Source organism: Manis pentadactyla, chromosome 1, assembly GCF_030020395.1.
Source record: "Manis pentadactyla isolate mManPen7 chromosome 1, mManPen7.hap1, whole genome shotgun sequence".
Lineage (NCBI taxonomy): Eukaryota > Metazoa > Chordata > Mammalia > Pholidota > Manidae > Manis > Manis pentadactyla.
This window is the reverse complement of record NC_080019.1, coordinates 170,254,070-170,267,057: the sequence shown is the minus strand read 5'-3', so window position 1 is coordinate 170,267,057 and position 12,988 is coordinate 170,254,070. Positions and strand designations below refer to the sequence as shown.

The 12,988-nt window shown below is 43.3% G+C and overlaps 1 protein-coding gene across 8 annotated transcripts in view; it reads left to right on the top strand.

Moving 5' to 3' along the window:
• The window catches only part of ZBTB20 (zinc finger and BTB domain containing 20), an 807,002-nt gene that overhangs the window by 726,525 nt on the left and 67,489 nt on the right, over positions 1–12,988 (top strand). For all 8 annotated transcript variants that reach the window (XM_057502832.1, XM_057502827.1, XM_057502849.1 and 5 more), the window contains one exon: positions 6,494–6,594. The gene's annotated coding sequence lies outside the window, so the exon portion shown is untranslated. The remainder of the gene's footprint in view (positions 1–6,493; positions 6,595–12,988) is intronic.

The following is a 12,988-nucleotide window of genomic DNA, read 5'->3' as shown; positions in this document are numbered from 1 at the left end:
TGGGAAGTAGCTGAAGACAGTGGTAAAGGTCTGTTGAAAAAATACGGGAGTCAGTTTTTAGATTGAAGCATCGATCAATGTAGAGAGGGAAAAATAGCAAATATAGGAGTTTTGGAGAAGGTTAAAAACAGGTTCAAGGAGGCATAAGAAGACAATGACAGAGAATCTAGTGTACAGTATAAGCTGTACTCAAATGAACATGACTGGAATGAGGCAGCAGTGGTTTAGTGACCACAAGACAGGTGTAGATTAACTCAGAGCATTGTGGTTACAACTCACCTTGAAGCCCTGCTTTGCTACCCTCTGGCTTCATGATCTATGGCATATAACTACCTTCCCTCAACATCAGTTTCCTCATCTACAAAATCAAAATATAATTTCCACCCCAAAGAGTGACTATAATAAATAAAGTTAAATAATGTATGATATGTGCCAAGCACAATACCTGGCCACCAGTAAGCATTAAGTTACCAGTAGCCAAATGACTATGGAGGTGGTGGGAGTTGGGCAAGGGAGGTGACATATTCCCTTTGGAGAGAGTGGCAAGTGTGTTCCCTCGGGTAATGCTATTTTGATGTTTCTTGGTACCTGTTTTTCCATTTAGCCACAAACTGCAATGATTATTCCTGAAAACATACTCAGTGCAAAGAGAAAGGTATAGATAGTTGATACAATACCAAATACATGCTGGACCATAAATTGTGACATGTTGGAATCCTCATTGCAGAGTTTAAAATGCCTCATAACCAGGACCTGTGGCAGGCTTTCTGGACAGGAAGATTTCAGTGTACAATGACTTAGGGAAGGCATTTGCATTACCAGTTACCAAAGCCAGAAAAATCATCATCATATGTGTGTGTGTATATATGTGTGTGTGTGTGTGTGTGTGTGTGTGTGTGTGTGTGTGTGTGTGTGTGTATGCATGTGTATCTATATACTGAGATATATATCTCTCCCAAAAATCTCTTATTTTAAAAACAAGATTCAGCTGTACCTGATAGCTCTAAGGCTCCTGGGATGTACAACTCTTATTACTGGAGTTTGTGAATTGTCATAGAGGAATCAAGAGGTCTCTATGGAGAAAATTAACATAGATTTAGTGTGACAAATAGTGGGGCCTTCTATTGGCAGGGCCATCCCAGGGGTCTTTAAGCCATCAGAGGTATTTCTTCTGGACACGGGTATTAACTAGTGGTTAATTAAGAAGCCAAAAAATGTAAAAGTAAAACATTTCTTGTAGTGTCAGAAAGCTGAAGATGAGGTTCCTGATTAGTTTAGCCATGGTGCCTTTGGTACTTACCCATTAAATGGTTTTCTCACCAGTTTTCAGAGACGTGGGATTAGTGATGTAGACTTGAGAATTCATTTCAGGTAATTAGTTAAAAAGTTAAAAGTCAAATAGATTTTTGTGACAGGTTTAATGGTTTAACAGGTTGATGAGCTACTTAATTCCCACATCTTTCTTCTCAGGGGACTATCAGAGTTTTAAGACACCTTAAAAGTCCTAAAGTCCACCTCCATCTCTTACAAATGGAAAAGCGGAGCCACCTAGAGTTCGGATGACTCATCCAAGGTCACCCAGCTAGTTCTCTGGTTTTGCTTTCCCTTTTCTTACTCTTAATCCTTTTACTCTCCCTCCTTTTTCCTCTTCTGGGCCCCCACAACTACCTCTCTGCTGATTATTTCTTGGATTTACTCTTGCTTTGCAAAATTTCCCATGCCTCAAATTATGAGATAGTGGGTCTTCACCAATTAGTAACCCCTCACCACAAATTCCTCACTACATGTGGGGCAAAGGAGGGAAGTGGAGCAATTTGAAATTTACTGTGATCTTTGAGACAGCTTCATCTACACCTGGGAATTGCTGTTAGACTATTAAGGTTAGTAAAGCTCATTGAATTTCTCAGAGGAAAGGTGTTATTGGAATTATTACCAGATAATTATTGTTAAAAATAACAATAATGTAAAAAATAGGAACTCTACATGTTAGAGACATTATCATTTTAATTTCCAGTGAGGGGGAGGAAAGCCCTGGAGGATCTAGAAATGATTTTTTTTTTCTTAATGTGCTCTATGCCAGAAACTCCTTAAATTCTGTCTAATGCCTGATGACCTAACAAACTGGCCCAGAATCAGAAGCCATTCGTGCTGTGTGAGCTCTTAGCCATGTTATTTAGTTTGAACTGCTCCATCAAAAACAACCCTCAGTAGGAAGGAGCAAGTCAGACCTGGACTTGGGATGCCCAGACCAGTGGCACCAGCATCACCTGGGAGCTTATTAGAAATGCAGAATCACAGACTCAGTCCCAGACATGCTGAGTCAGAAATCCTGGGTGATTCATTTGTTCATTAGTTTTGAGAAGACCAACATAAGGCATTCTCATCTTCAAATAGGAAGGAGCAGGGAAGGCATTATATTTATTAATAGTTTCAGAAAAAGTTCCTTCACCTGTGATCTCTCAGTGGCTCTGAACCATCATGGAAATAGTATATTTCTTGGCTGAGATCTTGGGCTGAGAACTAGAAATCTGTCCGTGCAGTGTTGGAGCAGTTGTATACTGAAAGAAAAAAAAAAAGACACAAATTTAGAGTTAGAGAGCTGGGTTTGAATTCTGGAATACCTATCCACAGCTTTCTATTCTTGGAGTAGTCATGCAAGTTCTGTGAGTCTCACTTTCCCTCATATATAAAATGGGTATGTAGCACCTCCAACACAGTATTGCTGTGAGGATTAGATGAGAATATATTCACATGTAAATGCAATCTGTAACGCAATTCAGCTGTCCAGGGAAGGTAGCTATTACTGTTCCTACAGTCGTTTTCATAAGCTCTAGTCATGAAGGCCCCATCTGTCATTTTACAATGATTTGGTGTGATTTCCAAAGAATGAGAGGGGCCATACTGAAATGAGAGCTCCGCAGAAAGTTCCTTCAGCGGGGTGTGGCAGTGCATTACATAACAGCTCTGCTCTCCAAGGCTTCCAAGACGGATCTGCAGAGATATCAGCAGGAAAATGGGCTGGAATGGAGGTGACCCACTGTTGCCTCTGCCTCTGACACCATCAAGAACTTTGCTAACTACCCAGAGCAAATTCTTTATTACAGTGATGATGTAAGAGACAGAAAGGACAGCTGGATTTCCAGATCCTGGGGAAAGTGGGGGGCCTCAGCAGCTTCTCAGAATTATCTTTTGACTTAAAAACTGAGCACATTGGATATGAAAGTCACTGAAAAAGAATAAATAAGAAACCTCATGAAGTCATTTTCACCGAGTCTTTTTTAGAGTATAGCCACCCTTCAAGCAATAAAACATGACACACTGTGTAGTAGTTCTGATTAATAGACCCTCAGGCATGTGCTAAGGTAAGAGGGAAAATAAGGGGATGGGTAATGATTTGTCAAAAAATGAGAAGATCATAGCAATAGGGTGTGATGCTGAGAAAGAGGGGTTTGATTAAAGGACAGAAAAATCATGTCTCCACTTAATTATAAAATATACAATTAAATAAAATGTTAGGCATATTTAAAACACACTTATCTAATTACACAATGGATAAGTGAGTTTTCACTGCAATGTACTAGACATATGGGTCAGGGATTTCCTTTATCATTTTAGTATAGTTGCCAGGGGGGCAAAGGAGAAGTAGCTCCATCCAGATGTGCTGATAGGCTGTGCAACCTCATGATGGTTTAGGAAGAACCATGAAGAGCTCTCATGCCTGATCTGCTGTTTTGGTGGCTACTAGGTGTTGCTGTTTAATAGGTGTCTCAATGCATAGGATGGCTCCACCATACTGGCCAAAAAGAATATGATTAACAGTAGCAACTTTTTCTCTGGTGAGTAACAATGAGTAAAGGGCTCCCTGGGAGAGGCAGGTGAAGTCTTGCAGTATTGCAGGCTAACACTTAAGAGCTGAGCTTTTCTGGCAAAGGGAAACTACTGAGATCCCCTGGAAGAGTCTGGTTTTCTCACCTGGGTAAACACTGTTATCCCCACCATGTGTTTTGTTGGGCTTTTCATCTGTGGGTGAGAGAAAATGATCCTGATTAAGGCTGAGGATAGAGAGGACATTAAACAATTAATGTTTGTTTCCCGACAAGAGGAGAACAAGGGAAGAAAATTAGGACAGACTTGGGAGCAGTCATCTATGCATTTGTACAAGTAAATTAGTGATATGATGAAAGAAAAATAAGTAAAAATTTAAATTTGTAGGATAAATACTGGGCAAAGCCAGGTAAAAGAAGTGCTGGTGAGGCACAAGAGCAGGATCGCCAATGGCCTGTGTTTCTGTAAAGTAACGAATTTACCAACAGAATTACTGCAACACGTACTCCCCGAGAACGCCACCAAACCCGTTGCTTTTCCAAAGCATGAGAAATTTCTTCACTCCCATTTTCACAGTTTTTCACCCCAGTGGTATTTGCAATATTGTCATAATTGTTCTACTGACCATGTGGAAAGGTTTGCTTCCTTGTACTTCCAATCCACCCTCCTTGGTCGGCATCATTAACTATAAAAGGTTCAGTTTATCAAAGTGAATATGTGAAACAGAGTTCTTTATTTTTCGGAGCCCAGCTTCTCCTTGCCGGCTGGGCACCTAACTCCTCACTCTCCCTCACACAGGACCTGAGCAAGCACCGACAGATATTTAGAGATATGTGGTCTTTTAATATCAGTTATCATCATTCAGCCACTAACAGGATGTGTCCTTGTGCAAATCAGTACCCTTAATTTCCTCATTTGAGAAATGAGGGGGTTGCAGTTGATGAGCTTCAAGGCCTCTCCAATCCAGTCTTAGTTTCCATGACTCTGAGCAAGAATCTTTTTAATTCTGCTTAGCAGCCATCAGCTGAGCACAAACCTGTGTGTCCACAAAGTAAAAATGGTCACTGCTTGCAAGAAACTTCTAGAGAGGAGAGACAAGTTACTCAGTAATTGTTGGACTCCGTAGAGCGAGCAGAGGGAGCAGTGCAAACAGTGCCTTTGGGTTCAAGGAGAGCACTTCCCTTTGCGAAATGCTGCATAAATGAGGTGGCATTTGGATGGCCCTTAAAGTTGGGAAAAAGGAGACAACACCATGCAGTGGTGGGAAACAGTGGGCCTTGGCTGCAAGGTAGAAGGGACTGCAGAGATAGGCGGCGGAAATTAGATCAGAGCAATGTGGTAGGGTCCTCTGATGCCAGACTCAGAAGTTTGGATTCAGTCCAGTGAGCAAAGAGCAAGGGAGTAATGTGTTTAGAATGGTGCTTCAGAAAAACGAATGTACTGTTGGTGTGAAGGATGGCCTACAGGTCACGTATCTGGGAATTTCACTTGGGAAGCTCTCACAGAAGTCTCGGCAACAGGTGATTAAGGGATAAATAGGTGGTGAGCTGGAAAGTAGGTACTGGTTCAGGAAACAGCCTGAGTGAAACCCACAGGCCTTGGCAGCTGGTCAGATACAGGGAGCCAAAAGAAAGGAAGAATTAAAGATGACTGCTCATTTGTAGGCCCAAGAAACTGGGTAGAAATGGTTACCGATGGCAGGAAATGGGGAGTCTGGAGAAGGATTTTGAGGGAAAGGCCATGAATTGTTTTCAACTTTCTGAATTAGAAGTGCCTGTGCAGTAGTTTATGGAGATGTGAGCATCGCAAAGTCAGAGGCCCCATCTTATTCATCTTTTCCTGGTACCTAGTAGATGCCATGTAAACAGTGAATAAACAAATGAATGAGCAGATGAATTAATGAAGCAATAACCAGCAGTTATTTAGACTATGGGTCTGAAGCTCTGTACACAGTAACTAAGGATGGAATGTGGGTCTTCTCTGTGGAGAAGTGAGGGCTGAGTTCAAGGAGGGCAGGTGTAGGCAAAGCCCACGGATGGAATCGTGAGGATACTTGTATTTAGGGAACATGAGAAAGACGGCAAGCCCGTGAAGGAGGCAGATGAGAAAACTGAGAGGTAGGAGGGAAGTCAGGATAATGCAATACTCCCATGGGAAGAGGGGAGTTTCAGGAATAATGTCATCTTTGGGGCCCAGTGTGGCCAGAGGGGCAAGACCTGGGAAAGACCTCTAGGTATGAGGCAGAAACATGCCGAGTCTGTGGGGGGTTCTAGACTAGGTAGGAACTGAGCACTAAAAAGGGAGACCCGGCAATGGAATCAAGAGCACTGGAAGATGAGTGGGCGGTGGCAAGTCTGAAGGACACTGCCCCCGCTTCCCCAGCCTCACCCTCCACCTCAGCTCCATCTCAGAACCACAAAATCAACTCCATCGGCACTGACAGAGTGCTGCCAATGGTCTCAGACCCACAGGCAGTGAGGTAGAGACCCCCAACTGGAGCCTGGACCACATGCTCTTTACTGCCTCTCCTGACTTGACGTTCTCTGGAGCTAAGGTGTAGGACCAGACTGTCAACGGCATCCCACAGTTCTGTCTCTATAGAAATGAACAATCACCATCACCTGTTCACCTAACAGCCTTATTTTTGTTTGCTTCCTGTCTGATCTAGATGCAGCCGCTCTCTGTTCCCTGCCCCAATGAACATCTGCACTAGGCCCCAGCCTTGGAGTGACTTACCTGAAGAGTGACACCATTTCTCTGGAAACTACTGTGAGTATGTTATGCCTCTAGTGAAAGGCTTCTAAGTTCATTTTGTCTAATTAAACATACATACACAATTGTAAAAGCAGATGAAATTTTAGATGGCTTCACCCCTTGGACGCAGCCGGGTAACCAGACTCAGTCCTGAGGTGCCCGAGTGGTCTCAGCCCCCAGCCTGCCATGTACTCGCTCCGCAGCGTCATGCCCTCCTCACCAGGTAGCTGTGCTGAGCCGGCCCTAAGCTCACCTCGCAGGGACTGGTGCTGCTCTGCTTGGTCATGCCCTCTACCTGATGTAGTGGCTGCTCCTGCCCCATCTGTTTGCCTCTTGTCATCCTTCTGTGCCACTCTGTTGAATGTCACTGACACACTGGTCAAATCCATGAGCCAGCCTCCCTTGCCCGTGTCTACCTGTTGCATGAGTTGCATCTCTGAGCCCGTGCTGTTGCCTCCTTGCTATTCTAGAGGGCTAAGCCCCACCCCTTGGGCTCTGGGCTCCTTCAGCCATATCCCTAAGCCATTGCATCTGGCTCAGCTCTGCCCTCTGGATGCTTTTTCCCTGTACTTGGGTTAGTTCCCACCATGTCAGACATATTTGTAAAAGTACAGCCCTTGCAAAGCAATGTGCAGAAATAAGTTGGGATAGGAGACAGAATGCCTACAGGAAAATACTGATGAAAGATTGATATCAAGTATTCATTAATCATGGCTAAAAGTAACATGAACATTTTCTTTTACCAATACCAATTTAGAAATGCCAAAAGTTTAAATTATTTAGAGGCAATGCATGCCAAATAACTTAATCATACATTTTAAAACAAAAACTCAATTCTTGTTGCACTCACAACTTTTCCTATACAGTATGAGGCAGGTAATGGGATGTGTTTTACAGACATCTCTGTTACTGAAAAATGCTAACCATGGGAGACTAATGTCTTAGGCTTTCAGGTAGGATGTTCACATGCCTATTTGCGATGTCTTTAGCTCTTCTGGCATAAATCAAACCCAAAGAGCTGAAGCCGGAGTTTTTATTTCTGGTTGCTTTTTATTTTGCAGTTGATAGTAGCAGATATATGTAGGTGATTGGCAGCTGGTCTGGCCAGAATGGAGATGGGACCCTTGAGTGATCTAGACAGAACTAATAGATATGAGGGATTGTGTGCTAAAGACACAAGAGATCAAAAATAGACTGTCTTCACTCCATATCCATGCAAGGAACTCACTTGTGTACCTTCATTCGTTCTTAAGTTCAGGTGTAAGAGTGCCTTAGAAATTCCCACATCTAGATGGTTTTCTGAGTTGTTCTTCATCACAGAGCAACCATGCAAATGGCATGGCCTGGTTTCAAAGTTTCTATATCCTTTGGGAGAGAAAAGAGTTTTTACCACTCCTACCTTCCTGTGCTGCAGAGAACCCAGATCCAGGACCTGGGACCCAAAAGTCGGGACCTAAGGTCTCCTGAAAATCATAGGGAAGGCCAAAAGTGAGCAGCTGTTTCTGCCCTAAGAGGTATTTCACCTGTAAAGAATGCCTGTGCCTGCTTTCATGTTTCACAGGTCCTAGAGAGTGGACAGGTTGGGTTTTAATCTTTGCAATCTCTGCTTTTCAGAAACTCAGCTCTCTTGTATATAGAGAAGAAACAAATGAACCTTACAGAGACTTGCTAGGTACACAACTAATATGGTGAATCAAGTATAAAAATATGGATTAATTACAACAATGTGTCCCTTCCTGTGGGTTGACAATGCCCTTGGCCAGGTCTCAAGGCTTGGGGCTGTGTAGGGAGGGGATGAGTGTTACCCACTCCCACACCACCCACACAGCCATGCTCAGCAGCCCTGAGTACTTACCTGTGATAACCGATGAGAGAATGTCTATGTGTGGCACAACCAAAGTGAGTATATTTACTCAGTCAACTACACATTCACTATGTGTTAGGCACTGTTCTAGGGACTAGGGATGTGGCAGCAAACAAAAAAATAAAAGTCCCTGCAGAAAACAAAAAAAAATAATAGTCCCTGCTCTCACGGAGCTTACATTCAGTTTTCTTTCCCAGTAAATGGTACATAGACTAAGGAGGTACATGGACACGAGGAGAGATGTGATTTCATTTTCTTTTGCTGTGCCTTTCCTCTCAGAAAGTAAAATTGACAGGAAAAGGGTGAAGGAAATGGAGGCTGATTAGTCTCCCCCCACATACACCCACAACCCCAGAACCATTCTCTGTCCTGCTATGTGGCCAAGGAGCATGGCCTCTCTGAACTGCACTACCCAGGCTTGCTTCTTCTCTGGCTTCCCCTTGAATTTGGCCAGAAGGAGACATGGGCAAGAGATGTGTGAGTAGGAGGAGAGTGAGGCCAGGGTATTTATCAGTCCAGCCCATGCTCCCAAGTCCAATTCTGACTGGATGTAGAGAGCACGACACCTTCCTGTGTCTAAAGTGAGATTAACAGCTTTCCACCACTGCTGGTACCCAGGGCTTGACCATCCCCTGAGGTCCCTTAACCTTCCCTCTACCTCATGTGCAGTCACTTCATGAACTGTCTTCAGCCAAATCCTTGGAGCACACTACCTCTCTCTGGCCAGGATCCTGACTGATAGAGTGAGGGAGAAATACACTGAGAAACACTCAAAAATCAGCCATGCCCAGAAGGTTAAAAGATAAAAAATTGAGTGAATAAACTGTTTTAATCATGAAAATATCTTAAATTTATCTGAGAACACTAGACCCTGCAGTGAAAGGGTGAATGTAAGAGGACGTGGCAAGCAAGGGTGCCGAAGTTTGGCTTCAGTGAACAGACCATAGTGCTCAGGTTGAGTGGGCTTCTGTAGGCCAAGTGTAGCCTGCTTGACCCTCAACTTCCAGAGGAGCTCTTGGTGTAGCAGCAGCAATGGACAGACGGGAACAGAAAGAAGGTGTCAGGAGGTAGCATGCTAAGATCAAACTGCTGAAAAAATGATTGCTTTACCCCAGCATTCCTTCTGCCTCGGCTATGACTACGATGCATTGCTCTTGCCCAAACCTAGATATCAAAAACGATTACTAAGCAATGGAAACTCCTTCAAGCTGAAATGATGGAAGCCACAGAACTCTTGCTCTCTGTGGAAAGAGCTGCCATCATTGGGCACTGGCCATGTGCCAACCACTTGACATGAATTATCTGTCTCTTTTGCTCCTCACCTCAGCCCTAGGCAGTGGGTAATATTATTCCCACTTTACAAGTGAGGAAATTGAGGCCCAGAGAAGCAGAGTAATCTTCTCAGGACACACAGCTACTAAATGGTAGAGCTCAGTTCTACTATCAACCCCCACCGGGGTGGTTCACTACCAACCCCTTCACCCTCCTCCCCAAACCCTCCACTAAGCCTTGTCCATGTATTATTGGGAAAGAGAATAAGGAAATGGTTACTATTATGAAGATTGGGGTGAGAGGGGCGCATAATTGGTCTAAATTGTTAAGATTTGATGAATGAGGAATGATTTATCAAAGCGAGGTTCTAATTTCCTATCCAACCAGGCTGAGAAGTGGAGGCATGTTAATGTGCAGGAGAGGGTGGGAGCCCAGTGAAGAGAGAAAATTGGGGGAGATAGAAGAGAGCATTCTCCTCCCAACAGCCCCTGGAGACTGATAAGAGCTCACACAGATAAAATATTTTAATATTTATTTTCCATATGTTGCAGAAAACATTGCAATCACTGTATGTGTGCAGTATGTGCAAAGAAGTGTGAAATATATACATCAAATGCCGCCGATTTGGTTAATTTCCATGCATTTCACATGCTTATACCTACCATCTCATCAATATGTTTTAGTGCATATTTCCTTCCACATACAATATGGTCTAGTGAGGAAGAGCCAACATCATCCACAACCTCACTCACTGCTATGTTTAAGCCCAAAACTTGTCTCTAGAGCCAGCACAGTGAGAGTTAAAAAGCAGTAGGTCCCGTTGGCCTACTCCGTACCTGAGGATGCCTTTCCAGTTCTTGAAGCAGCCTTTTTCTCTAACAGACATGTTTGCAGTGGGGTGATGAAAATGTTTTTGTTCCCTTTGGACAGCTGGGAGATAGTCACTCAGAATGTCAGAGCTGACCACTGCAAGGCAGGTGCCTGCGGCCGCACTTCCTTCTTTTTTGAACGCAGAGCCGGCGGGAGGAAGTGCACAATGATTGGTCTGTTTCTCTGTAGAAGAGTTCAGGGTACACCCCGTTTTGCTTTGCATATATTTACGAAACATCTGCCCTTTTCTTGTTTTTAAATCCTCTGCCTCACCAGCGCCCGCTCCCCTTTCTCCTGTTTCCTCTGCTGTTATGCGCTAGTCTAAATTTTTCATTGGAGATTTCATTTTCCGGTTGAGGGGCGACTTCATCAGAGTGTGTAATTTTAACATGGGGGGTGGCGGAGGAAGGGAGAGACGACGGGAACTGAGAAGAAAGAAAGAGGCTGAGCGGCCAGAGTTTGGCAAACCAGCCTCTGGCATGGTGACCAGCAGGAAGGTTCTGGTCTGGTCCGGAGTTTGCCTCTCAAACGCTGCCTGGAGTCGGCCTGTGTGCTGCTGCCCTCTATAGGCGCCAGGGAGTAATGCACAGCCAGAGAGGCTTGGAGAGGCTTGGAGAGGCCTGCCCGCAGATGTGCCGTTTATATAATTTTTTTTACACAACCAAAGAAGGCATTTTCAGTTAATTACAACAGGACTTGCTGTTTCCTCCTTAATAAACTATGAACTGCAAAAATGGGGTCAAAGTAACAGCACCTGTTCATGTCTAGACACAGACTGTGTTTAGTGTTTCTCAGCTCCAGAAAAAGGAGCCCAAAAGAGCTATTAGAGAGAGTGACATGGGTTGTGAGCTCCTAAGGACAGTGAGTCGTTCTGTTATCTGTGCAGTTGGGAAACGGTCCAGTAGTATAAGGACAAGTAAAGTAATATTAGGCAAATGAAGGGGCAAGCAAAAAGGTTGAGTTTTCAGTATTTTCTGGTCGCAGATGTAGCTCCAATATCTCTGTGCTATGAATGTTCTCCCAAGGTGACCCGTGAAACAAGAAACAGGAGGGTGTGGTGCAAGATTTCAGGTAGGAAGCAAGATGTCAAATCTAGGGAAGGAAGGGCATTTCTATGCAAGAGCATTTATATAAAGAACAAACAATTTTTGCAATGCTAAAAATTAAAGAGTAGTGTTACTCGTTTGGCCATACACTCATTAGCCTAGGCCTTATCTAGGGCATCAGAATAAATATTTTTTTCTGTTAAGTGATATCTGTCATTAGTGTTTCATCTTGACATATAAATGACTCAGGAGGACCAGCCTAGATTTAGTGAGCAAAATAGAAGTCCTGTTCTTATCAAATACCTTTCGTGGACTCAAAGGAAAAGCAGCCAAAGTAGATTTCACTGCTGTATAAAGAGTAGGAAACTTAGTGGGGATTCAAGTTATGACTACTCTCCAAATATACTTTAATTTCAGCTCCACTTAATTCCATCAACAAACATGTACTGAATGACAGCTTTGTCTAAGCTACTCTGCTAACAGTATACACTAGACAGCAAACTCTGGAAGGGCAGCAGCCAGGCTTGTTTTACTCCCTAACCCATCCTGGCACATCATAGACACATAATAAATATTCATAAAATGAAAATTTGAATTAATGAATGGTGAGAGGGAAGGAAGAAGGAAAGAATAGATGAACACAGGGAATTCAAAACTAAAACATCTCCTCACCCTCAGAGAGTTTAGAGTCTCTGAGTAAAGAAAAACATATAAACAACCATTATTGAAACAAAATTTAGTGAGTAAAGTAGAGAAGTAAAATATATTTTGGCATTTCAGACAATGGTGGGAAGGGGTTGAATTTCAGGGAGAGAGAAGTCCTATCTGGTAGGGAGGAATCACAACAGTTACAAGGAGACGACCTTTGATAAGTACAATGGATAAATACGATTTCAACAAAATTCAAAAAAGGGCATTCAAAGTAAGGGAAATAACTAGAATAAAGATGTAGAGCCAGGAATGTAGGTTCTCCAAGATGTCCTGGGAACATTCAAGAAATTTAAGAGTCCAGTATGGCCAGTATGTAGGGCATGTGACCTCTGCTAAGGCAGATATGGAACCCACTGTATCAGGCTAACATGGTCCTCTCAGATTCTGTGGAGGCAAAGAAGTAGGACTGGAGGAGTCAAGCAGGATAGAGAGCCAGTAAGTAAACAACAGTCTAAATAAAAAGTGTGAAGATGATAGCAATGGAGATGGAAAGGAAACCTAGACGTGAAAAATACAAAGGAAGCAGAGCTGTGAGGACTGGATGAGTTGTCTTTAAGGCAGAGGAAGGTATATGACCAGACATTTCCAACTTGATGACAAGCCTGTGACAGACAACAGTAATGCAAATAGGGACCTTACAGGAGGC